Here is an 11,962-nt window from a genome sequence, read left to right as displayed (position 1 = left end):
AGAAAGAAAGAAAGAAAGAAAGAAAGAAAGAAAGAAAGAAAGAAAGAAAGAAAGAAAGAAAGAAAGAAAAGAAGTTTGTTTTATCTGGTCTATAATTGCTCTGACTTCTTTTATGATTACTTGCAAATAAAAAGCTACATTTAGTCCAATTTGTTTTGAATAATTTTAATAGTCCTCTAAGAAAAATACTCCTTGGAAAATGAGATCTTGACTGTTATTTCCACTCCTCCTCTTGCACTCAATATTCTTAAGGATGGTATTAAGTTGAGCTCAGGGGCAGAGCCTGTTGGGGACCTTTGTAAACACAAAGGGAGAAAAGGGAGAGTCTTTGGATCCATCCATCAGTTACTTAACTGGTTTTCAGTCTGCTGCAGAGTGGTGTTCCATGTCTGCTGCACTATTTGTTTGGCCTAGTCCTTTTCAAGATCTGCTGGCATTTGCTGCTGACATCTGGGGCTGATGAACATGAAATGAAATTGTTCTCTGCTTGATCAGTGGCTCCCTACTTACTCAGCTCTTACTGTGTTGCAGATGCTGGCAGTGCTTCTATCTGCATCCTCGGTCCACTCAGTCACTCTATTCCACCACAGAGGGTTCTTGCTACATGGAGACCACATGAGCATGGGAGCTAATTCCAGACTCTATTTCCTTATGGCTTTTTTTCTCCCTGCCGGTAACGGAAGTGCTGCACCTCCAGCTGGCACAGTCTTTGGCATAGCGGTCTTTGCCAAGTGTCCCAAATGGAGAACTGTACAAGAGCTCCTTGTCCTCAACTGACCAAACTAATTGATACCATTCATTCCTGAAGGCTAAACCCAGAGTGGAAAAATGAGGACATCTACCTGAGAGCTTCTTTACCTAGTACTTTCCCTGTAATAACCAAAATTCAGAGTGCTAATTTCTTCCTGTCAGCCTAGGACTCCCCTCTGTCGTCTGGTTCACAGAACTTGAATCCTGATTGGTTAAAATGCCAGGTGAAAAAGTTAAAAACGGGGGCGCCTGGGTGACTCAGTTAAGCGTCCGACTTCGGCTCAGGTCATAATCTCGCGGTTTGTGGGTTCGAGGCCCGCGTCGGGCTCTGTGCTGACAGCCAGCTCAGACCCTGGAGGCTGCTTCTGATTCTGTGACTCCCTCTCTCTCTGACCCTCCTCTGCTCACGCTGTCTCTCTCTCAGAAATAAATAAATCAATTAATAAAACATTTTTTAAAAGGTAAAACCTAATTTCTTCCTCAGAAATGCTTGACTTTCTATCCTAATATCTTCATGAAAATGCATATTTTAATATAATCTGAATGTTGGCGTTTTACTTTCCTTTTACACACCTAGTCTAACAGTTTAATCACTTTGAAGCAGATGTGTCCAGGCTGACTAGGGAGAAGGTCATGTCATGAAAATACATAGGATAATAATCCTTTAATATTTTATTTTTTCAAATACGACTTCTATTATATACACTAAACTATTTATATCTTTTCTATTTAAATTTATACTTAGACTATTGGGGCGGCTGTGGCTCAGTCAGTTAATCATCTGACTGTTGGTTTTGGCTCTGGTCATTTTGTGAGTCTGAGCTCCTCAGAGTGGAGCCTTGCTTGGGATTCTCTCTCCCTCTTTTGCTCTTCGCCCCCACCTCCCCCCTCTCAAAAATAGTAAATAAATAAATAAATAACTTAAAAAGTAAATTTATACCTAGGATATCAAATTAAAATGTTTAAGAAGTCAAAGCTCAAACTAGGTTACACAATCTTGTTCACAATATTTTCTGTTTTTATTTATTTTTATCAATAAATATATATTTAGATACTCTGTAAATAATCTTTCCTTATATATTTTGTAACAGTAAAGAGCAAAGTGATGATTTTTATATTGCTTATGAAATGAATGGAATTTAAATAATATTTTATAATAATTATGTTACATTATTGAAATAATAATGTAGTACATTATGGTAATCCCATCAGTCACCAACCTATATTTATTAATATAAACAATTTGTAAGCTTCCTCTATTTTTCTTTCTTTCTTTCTTTCTTTCTTTCTTTCTTTCTTTCTTTCTTTCTTCTTTCTCCCTCTTGAAATCCATTTTAGGCTGTGTCTATGGATTCTAGCATTTATCCCAATATGATCTTATGCAGAAAGAAGTGATCCAAAAAAGCATGCAGAGTATGGTCAGAATGCAGAATCAGGCATAGAGTCTTACTGAGAGAATTTTACAATCTGTTATGCATGATTGAGTATCACATTTATTCCTAAACTACTTTCTGCCATTATTACTTGCTATAAACTTTTTCCCAAAGTGTATATATTTAAATTTTATTTACATGTGCTTTCCTTAAACACTTAAGTTCTCTTACATTTAAGTTCCTGAAGTAATGCATCGACTTAATAGAAATGCTTATTTGTTACAAAGAAACATATTTTAGATCCTAAAAAATGTCATGGAATTTCTGACCATTTGAATCAAGGAGGTAAGATTCCAAAATAGGGAATCTCTTATGTAGAGGACTTTGGAGAGGTCATAACTCATATTTTTTATGCATATGATATACTTCGAAGATGCTCCCATTATATTTAATTGAAGCTAATATACTTAATCTTTGCAGGTTTTGTGCTTCTGAGTTGAATTATCTTTCTTTCCACTGTTAATGAAATTTGATGAAGAGAAGCGAGACTAAAAATGATGATACAATTGGGACACGTGGGTGGCTCATTTGGTTAAGCTTAGACTTTGGCTCAGGTCATGATCTCCTGGTTCCTGAGTCTGAGCCCCTTCCCCCCTCTACTGTCAGCACAGAGCCTGCTTCAGATCCTTTGTCTCCTTCTCTCTCTACCCAGACTCCAGCACATGCAGACACATGCTCTCTCTCTCTCCTCCTCCATCCCTCAAAAATAAATAAATATTAAAAAGTGTTGATTCTATTTAATAAGGTCCTCACAGTTTTACATATCTGGAGATAAATAAAAGTCATATTTAAAAATGAAAAGTTAAACCAAAAAAAGGCAAAAATTGTAGAAAATCTTATAATTCTAATTTGTATTTAAGGTTTAACTTTGATAACTTGAAATGTTTGGTTTTATATATACATTATCTGCAACCTAGCTATTTATAATGAGTGAATGCATTTTACATATTTAATAACTTAAGTATTAAAAAGTAGTGGTTATGTCTTAGCTTAAATAAAATATTACCATTACTTTTTTTGAATGAAGGAATGAGGTAAGAAAATAATAACAGCTAAGAAAATTAATGAATCAAAATAGCAAAGCAAAAATTCCAAAATTAAATGAAATATGGAGTTCACAACTGCTGGGTAAAATCTAAGAAAATAAAACTCCTTGTGTTTTGTTTTCTTTTTTGTGTCTGAGCACATGGAAATACACGATTGATAGATGACTTTTATTGTTATTACTTTCAAATTTCTAAAAACATATATTAAATATTTTCCACAGAAAAAGACCATATGTGCTCTTTAAATATTGGCTCAGAAAACTCCCTTGGATAAAATAAATATTAACACTTGGCACAAAATGTAAAATGTGACAATATTTTGCTCAAAATATTTCAGTATTTTAAATTAAAGGAAGAAAATCAGGACTTCTAATTTTAATTTTTTGTGAACATTAAGAGCAAATCAATAAATGAATAGCAAATGATCATCTGTTCTCATGCCCACTGAACTTAGTTTCTATTTAAAATCATGCGCTTTGAAAGAGTTCTCCTTGATTGAAAATGGGGAAATTGGGACCTGACAGGAGTAAAATGAACACTACCTTGGTAATGTTTTCCACTATACTATATCTCTTTCCACTAGAGAGATATTATGCCTCACCTCTACTCCAGAGGTCAGTATACTTCCAGCCTAAGTAGGAATTCATTGAATTCTAGAATGATACTACCTTATAAGATTACATAGATAATGTTAAAATTATGTATCAATGGAAGTATTCCATTAAATATGAGTGCCATACACTTATGACATACATCCCTCTTACACACACACCTAGAAACACTGAATTAAGGAGTAAATAGATAAATATTTGGCACATGTGGCATTCCCTTCTGGATATTTTCTAGCAATCTACCAAATTTTTACCTTGTTTTACAAAATTTGAAAAAACTAAATGCTGCTGATCGTTAGTCTCGAAAAAATATATAGCTGAACTATAATACTACAAAACCAGTTCAAAGAATAAAGTGAAAGAAAGTAGGTGGAGATTCATCTTAACAGTTCATTTTGAAAAGCAATTCTGAAAAGACATATGGCAACACTGTTTTGTGAAAATATAAATAATATGGGTAGCAGAAAATAGCTGGGTAAAATCTCTCAACTAGGGGGATTGTACAAACTTCATATTGTGGCCACAAAACTCACCTCCAAAGCCACTCTCCTCCATCTTGCTTTTAGCTGATGATATTGATGAATATTCTAGTAAGAGCATAAAAGCAATGGGAAATGAACTTCCAGAAGCTCCCAACAACACATCCCCTTTCCTGTTAGCTGTTTTCTGCCTTTTTGACCATTAACATCTGCGAATTCTCCATGCTCCTGCTTAAGCTAATGCATCCTGCTCTATCTAACCTGCTCCACTGTATCCTTTGATGACTGCTCCACTTTCTCTCCTGAATCATCAACTTTCCCTCTAATCAATCATTCTCATCTGCATGGCAGCGTACTATTGTTTTCACAATCTTGTTTCACAAGAAACAAACTAAAAATGACTCTGCAACAATTTGCCCATAAACTTTTCCATCATTTCTGCTCCCCTTCAGTAGTATCTCTGCAAAGTGTTGTCTATGTGCGTCTCCCACTCTCTCTTGGAAGATGTTAAACTAGTTGCATTTGGTGGCAGAGCCACCCAAAGATGTATTTTTCTCTTCCTCCTGAGGTCTTCTTTAAATTTCTTGAATATATTCAACTTGTCTTCCTTAAGCATGTATTAACTTTATAATGGAAAAATGACAAAATTTTAAATGTCTCCCAGGTTGCTGGATTCAGCAGTTGGTTCTGAGCTTTTATGTTACATTGACTCATCTCTAGCCTTTGACCAAACTGATTACTCTATTTTAATTTTTAGTGTACTTTGTTTACGTGGCTGGTGCAGCCTTATTCTCTCAGATTTTCTCCACTCACTGAGGCCTCTACCTGGTCTTGTCCTGCTATGTGATGCTGGAGGTCCCAAGGGCTGCCTTTAGAACTCTGCCCTGTCTGTTCTTTCTTCTTAGATGATCTCATAATCTAAAAAGCCATTTATATTGCAGTGACTCTTACATTTATGTTTCTAGTCCACATGTGTTTTCTGACTTTCAGATTCACATATTCAAATCTTACTTTAAATCTTCTCTTGGATGTTGAAATGATCATTTATTTTTTAACTGAACTCCTGACCTTGCTACCCCACCTACTCCAACCCACTCCTCCCTGGAAAATTCAGCTTTTCACATGGTGTGCATCTCAATGGATGCCATCTTCTTCTGTCTGTTTGCTCAAACCTTGCAGTCATTCTGGACTTCTCTCTTTCTCTTACATTCTATCTAATGCATCCACGAAAAAGATTGACATTTATCTCATGAATGATTACTTCTCAGCCTGAACCTAGTCCAAATCACCATTATTTCTCACCTGGAGTTTTGCAATTAGCAAATCTAACGGATTCCATTCTTTTATTTTCTTTTTATGTTTATTTATTTTTGAGAGAGAGAGACAGAGACAGAGTGCAAGCTGGGGAGGAAAGGAGAGAAAGAGGGAGCGACAAAGTGGGCTCCAGGCTCTGAGCTGTCAGCACAGTATGGGGCTTGAATTCATGAACAGAAAGATCATGACCTGAGCAAAGTCAGACACTCAACTGACTGACTGAGCCACCCAGGTGCCCTGTAACAGGTTCTATTCTTACTGTTTCTCCCAAAATAGCATCTAGAATGATCCTTAATATGTAAGTTAGAACATATTTGATTATATCAATCTATTTTAAAAACATTGCAGTCTTATACCTAACTATAATCTTACATAAATATTAAGAAGCAAAAGCATATTTCTTAAGAGAAGTATAATATGCTATATTCACAAGATTATATTATCACTAAAAGTGCTTCTGTGCTCATCCGTACTAACATGGAAAGTGTTTATGATAAACATTTTAGTGAAAAAGAAAAGACTGGTTACATGGTTACAGATATATGAAAACAAACAGCAATAAAATAAGCCAAAAACAAGAATAATGATAAAATGTGCATAAACAGAAACTAGAAAACATAGGTCATATTTTTATGAGTTGTTTTCCTTGGGTAGTAGTTTTTAAAATATTGTAAATGTTCTGATGTGCTCTACTTTTCTTTTAAGAAAAATTATTAATTATGGATAAGTGATACACTTATGTTATTAACTACAGCTTATATGGATAACTAAATTTAATTTAAAATTATACTTATAGTAGGTAACTTCTACCCTCAAAGTTATTATATTTATTTTTTCACCTTTTGGGTACAAGACATGATTCTTAATGTCATGGCCTATGTTCATATGTCTCCACATTAACTTCGATAGCAAACATGGAGAATTAACATGTATACATATATTGAAATACATATTCACATGGACGCCTGCATGGTTCAGACAGTTAAGCATAGCACTTTGGCTCAGTTCATGGTTTCAGGTTTTGGCAAATCCTTCATGTTAGCTCAACTGAGAGACTTCTTCGAATAAGGTATGAGTACTCTGAAGTCTCCGCCATGGATATAAAGTTTTCTTAAATTATGGGAAATAAATATTGATAGAAATAATAATCTGTATATTTGTAAAGATGTGTATAGAAGACCCAAAGCACAAGTCTGCCCCGACCTTTACTAGACTAGTTTCTGAGTTTCCTTTATAATGGAATAACACTAATCATTTGAAAAAAGTTTGAATAATTCATTCCTTATATTCATATTAATGTTTCTCCTTTCACAAATATTGAAATATTGATGCTATGAGAAATTAATTTTAAACATTTGTATTATAATTAAATAAGTTTTCTAGGTTTGATATTCAATATTACAGGTATTTATCTTAATACTCTTTCTTCCTTGACTTAATGGCCTGTCTTGGCTTGCTTCACTTTCTCTACTCTGCTTCCAATTGACTTCATTTTTCTTTGTGTAACATCCATTTTTCTGCTTATTTATGCCTCTGGGAGAAGGCTTGCCAGATTCCCCTACAAAAGGAATATACTCCTGTCACACCCCAAATTGGTGAATTGGACTGGCTTTCTATGAACATCTTTTGTTCTTATTTGTCATGTAGCATTTGTAAAACACTTCCAGGATTCTTCAAAAAGACACATTTTCTGTGTGGAAAAAACAAAAATTGTTTAAAATTTGTAAATCTCCTAAAAGTAGGACAAGTAATACAAACTATTTGATTTTTGTGATAGATAGAATCAGACTTTTTTCTTTTTTCTTTTTTCAAAAAAAAGATACCAGATAAAAATTCTTTGGGGAAAATGACCTATAAAATTATAACACATCTAAGAGTAGAGACAGGAAATACCTTTTGGTCTAGAGATATTTTTATGATTTTTTTTCTTTTGACATCTTTCCATGTGGATGTACTTATTATCACCTTTAGTTCGTATCTGCCTTTGAAAGAAACCTTTCAGAATTCTCACAGAGCTTTGCAAAGTTAACTAAATTGTTGCTGATTCTTTACCTTTAAGGGAAAAACTCATTTTGGAAACATGAACAAAAATGCTTGCTTAGTAAAATTACTTAACAGCTATAAAAGATAGAAGGAATTTTAAAATACCTCTCATAAAATACAGATCTGTGTGTTTTAAGCAAAATGCTGTTTTGAATATGGTAACAGTATAGCAGTATAGCAAGTTTCATAACAAGTTCATAAAATACTAAAATATAATATTTTCCAAATGTTAAATTTACACAGTGTACTACTGTATTTTTCTTAACTTTTAAATACATGTTCTTTAAGTAAAAGTGTTCCATCTTATTTTTAAACTTCAGTGTTAGAGGTATAAATAAAGGCTAAAGGTAAGTAATTCACCTTCGTAATAAAGGAAAGAGGACAGATTTGTCTATCTGTTTGTTTGTAAGGTTGAGAAATCTTTTTGTTTGCTTGCTTGTTTCAAGTTTTTATTCAAATTCTAGCTAGTTAACATACAGTTTAATATTGGTTTCAGGAGTCGAATTTAGCGTTTCATCACTTACATACAAAACCCAGTGCTCATGCCAACAAGTGCCCTCCTGAATGCCCATCACCCATTCAGCCCATCCCCCCACTCAACACCCCTTTAGCAATCCTGTTTGTTTTCTCTACTTAAGGGAGTCTTATGGCTTTCCGCCTTTTCCCTTTTTTTTTTTCTTCTATCCCCTATGTTCATCTGTTTTGTTTCTTAAACTCCACATATGAGTGAAATTAGATGGTATTTGTCTGGAAAGAGGATAGATTTGTAAAAACGAGAATGAATCTAGCCAATAAAGGACATAACTAAACAAAAACAACAATGATTTTTCAGCTGAAAATTTCAGTCAGCTTTTTAGAAAATGTCACTAAAGATGAGAAGGGCAGGGTTGAAAGCATATAATTGTATGTAACAGTGCTTTGTTTAAAGTTCTGTTTCTAAGAAATCTCAAATTATAGATATCATAGGAATCAAACCACAGACATCACACTGTATAGTACCATTTTATTGGTATGAATCAATGTTATTCATTCACAGAGAAAAATTAAATGGCATTTGGAGAAGTAGGATCATTAGTGTTAGTGTTTCTTTCTGTAGTCTCCGTTTAGTGATTTTAGAACTAAAGTTGAAGCATTACACAAGTTAAATATACGATTAGCACCTTGCAAATGAACACATGTCAGGATTGCTAGATTTTTTTCTTTCCTTCTTTCCATTAATTGATTCCTCTATGTTTCATTGTCCTGTAACATTAAATGATAAAAATCAAGTTGAGGGAGGCGGGAGTGAGAAAACTTGAGCTACTGTCCGTGTGTGGTAGGATTGTGAGTAGGTGGTCTACAGGGTCATTTGACCTACCAAAGGGGCCAATGAAAGGAAAACAGTGTGGGAGCCATTAATCTGTAGCTTGTTTACACAACTGTAATTTTGTATTGCTTGTTTACTGCCATTCTGATGACAGAAACAGTTCTTCCTTGACTTAGCAGCAGGCTTCTGGTCATTTCCCCTGAAAAACAATTTGTGATAACAAATGATGATAATGTTTAATAAAATAGCTTAAGATTATCTAATTCTTTTAACTGATAATGATCTTTGACTGTTTTAAGGTATTGACAGGTTACTTCAACCAGGTAAGGACTATGGTTTTAGTGTTTCACTTTTCCACAAATACAACTGCAATTTGAGGAAAATAATACATTTCTGTAATCTGGTAGTAAGTATTTCTGGAAAAGATGCTTTTCATCATAACAGATTATTGGCTTAATACATATTTTAAAGATCTTTTGTATGCACTTTATTTGTTATTAGTGTTATATTAGGTCTTTGGGTATCACCTTTATACTATTTCCATTTAAGGGCTATTTCCCATGGGAGCTTTGTTTTACAAAATATTATTAGGTTAAATCGTCTCCCTGGTAAAAATCCTAGAATGTCTACATAATAAGTGATTATTTTGATTAAGTAAGTTCCAAGTAAATTATGTAGTTCTCTCTTTCACCAATCAATATCTTCTTTCTTTTAAAAATTTCACTGAGTGTCTACAATGTACTAAACACAGTGCTGAGGTTGGAACATAAAGCACACACAATCCTGAGACTCTTGAAATTTATCATTTACAGTGGAATCTAGTTTTGAGCAAAGAAATCATTCTATAATCAGTATGGCATACTCTGTTAAGAAGATAGTTTAAAATGTTTAAAGTTCTAAGAAAAAGATTTCATTCTTAGATATTTGTTTTGAAAATGTTAATGTACATAATTTAAAAAGAATAGCAAGTTTGAATATAGACTACTCTGTAACACAAGAAAATATATAATGAAAAAAGAAAAAAACTATTTATCTGAATGTTTTATTTACTAACCATTAAATAGCTAGTTGGATTATATATTTTCCTGCTTTGCTTAGTTGTTCTCAAATTTTTCATCATCTCAACAACTTGAGGACTGAAATATACATTTCTAGCAGTAAAATGGCTCCTTGAGAGAGTGATTCCCATTACTGGATTTGGAGGAAGTATGTGTAATTGTTTTCGTTTTTGTTTTTTTAAATCCCATTTGTTGATTGGTTTTGGCATATTCTACCAGTAGGCAGAAACGTTTTTTCCTTCTTTCTCTGAGTCATTCCTTTCACTATCTAATGGCAGTCTCATAATTTTAGAAAACCTTATATCCATGGCAGAGACTTCAGATTAGTCATAGCTTATTAGAAGGGGTCTCTCAGTTGAGCTGACATGAAGGATTTACCAAGAATTTTATAATACTGATATCACAACGCAGGTAAAGAAGTCAAAATATTTAATCACATAATAATTGTTTACCAAGAGTGTTACTTCTGTCTATGAGTTAAAAAATACTTTTTCTCTGAAATTAGACATTTTTATGAAGAAATAATCATGAACTGTAGTATTGCTTATCTGGTTTTTCAAGTAGCTGTATTTGCAATTACATACATATATAAAAACAATCTTGAACCAACCCTAAATAAGATTTCCTATTATTGATAAAAACTATGCGATTCATAAGAAAAAAATCTTCAGAATTTCCAAAAACTCTGCCAATATCTTGACAAAGGCAAATAATATTTAAAAATAATATTTTTTTTAATTTTTTTTTATGTTTTTTATTTATTTCTAGGAGAGAGAGAGAGACAGCGTGAGCAGGGGAGGGTCAGAGAGAGGGAGTCACAGACTGAAACAGGCTCCAGGCTCTGAGCTGGCAGTCAGCACAGAGCCCGACGCGGGGCTCGAACCCACGAACCGCGAGATCATGACCTAAGCGAAAGTCGGACGCTTAACCGACGAAGCCACCCAGGCGCCCCTAAAAATAATATTTTTAAATATAAATATGCTTTGTTTTAATTTTTTAACATTTATTTATTTTTGGAAAACAGAGAGAGACAGAGCATGAGTGGGGGAGGAGCAGAGAAAGAGGGAGACACAGAATCTGAAGCAGACTCCAGGCCCTGAACTGTCAGCACACATCCCAAAGTGAGGCTCACATTCACGAACCACGGAATCATGACGGGAGCCGAAGCCAGACCCTTAACCAACTGAGCCACCCAGGGGCCCCTAAAGTATAAACATTCTTAAAAAATAAATAAGCTTTAAGAATTGCCAGAGTTACCTTAAAGGCATAGTTTCATTTATAGAAGTCAAATTTTCAGCTCATGTAGGATAAAAAAAATATAGATCAGTTTAATGTCATACATGGTGTCTTACTGACACATACTCAAGTTAATGTGCAGAAGAAAAAGCTCTACATAGAAGAGTGCAAGAAGTGAGGACAGAAAGAAGAAATGGAATCCAAAGCCTCTCTGCAGCTTAGAGAATTTCAGCACCAATAAGCACAATGTTGTTCTCATTCACATAAAAGCTAGAAACTAGACTGACCCCAAAAGATTCTAACTAAAAAAAGAGAGCTACTTGAAATAATAATTATTCTTTGACTTTAAAAGATCAATCTTTACTCCCAGGATATGAAATTATTACATGTGCACAGAACACCTTGGGGAAAGTGATGAGGATGTCATCAAAAGTGATAAAAGAAGGAAAGAAGGGTGCACAGACAGCTACAAAGGGAAATGAACTAATGCATGAGAATACAGGCTTACAGCTAGCACTTCAGTAGCATAATTATAATGTGTTCACTTAATTTCATCCTTTTATATTCCACTTCTATTCTTAGATTCCCTTAAGACTGGGAAAAATTAAACAGCTTCCCCAAAAATGAAAGCTGCTAATTTAAGTATCTAGGGTCACATAACAAAATCACATATTCTTCCTATATGT

Source organism: Hyaena hyaena, unplaced genomic scaffold (genome assembly GCF_003009895.1).
Source record: "Hyaena hyaena isolate Hyena2069 unplaced genomic scaffold, ASM300989v1 scaffold_433, whole genome shotgun sequence".
In the NCBI taxonomy this organism is placed as follows: Eukaryota; Metazoa; Chordata; class Mammalia; order Carnivora; family Hyaenidae; genus Hyaena; species Hyaena hyaena.
The sequence above is the reverse complement of the archived record's forward strand: the minus strand, read 5'-3'. Positions refer to the sequence as shown.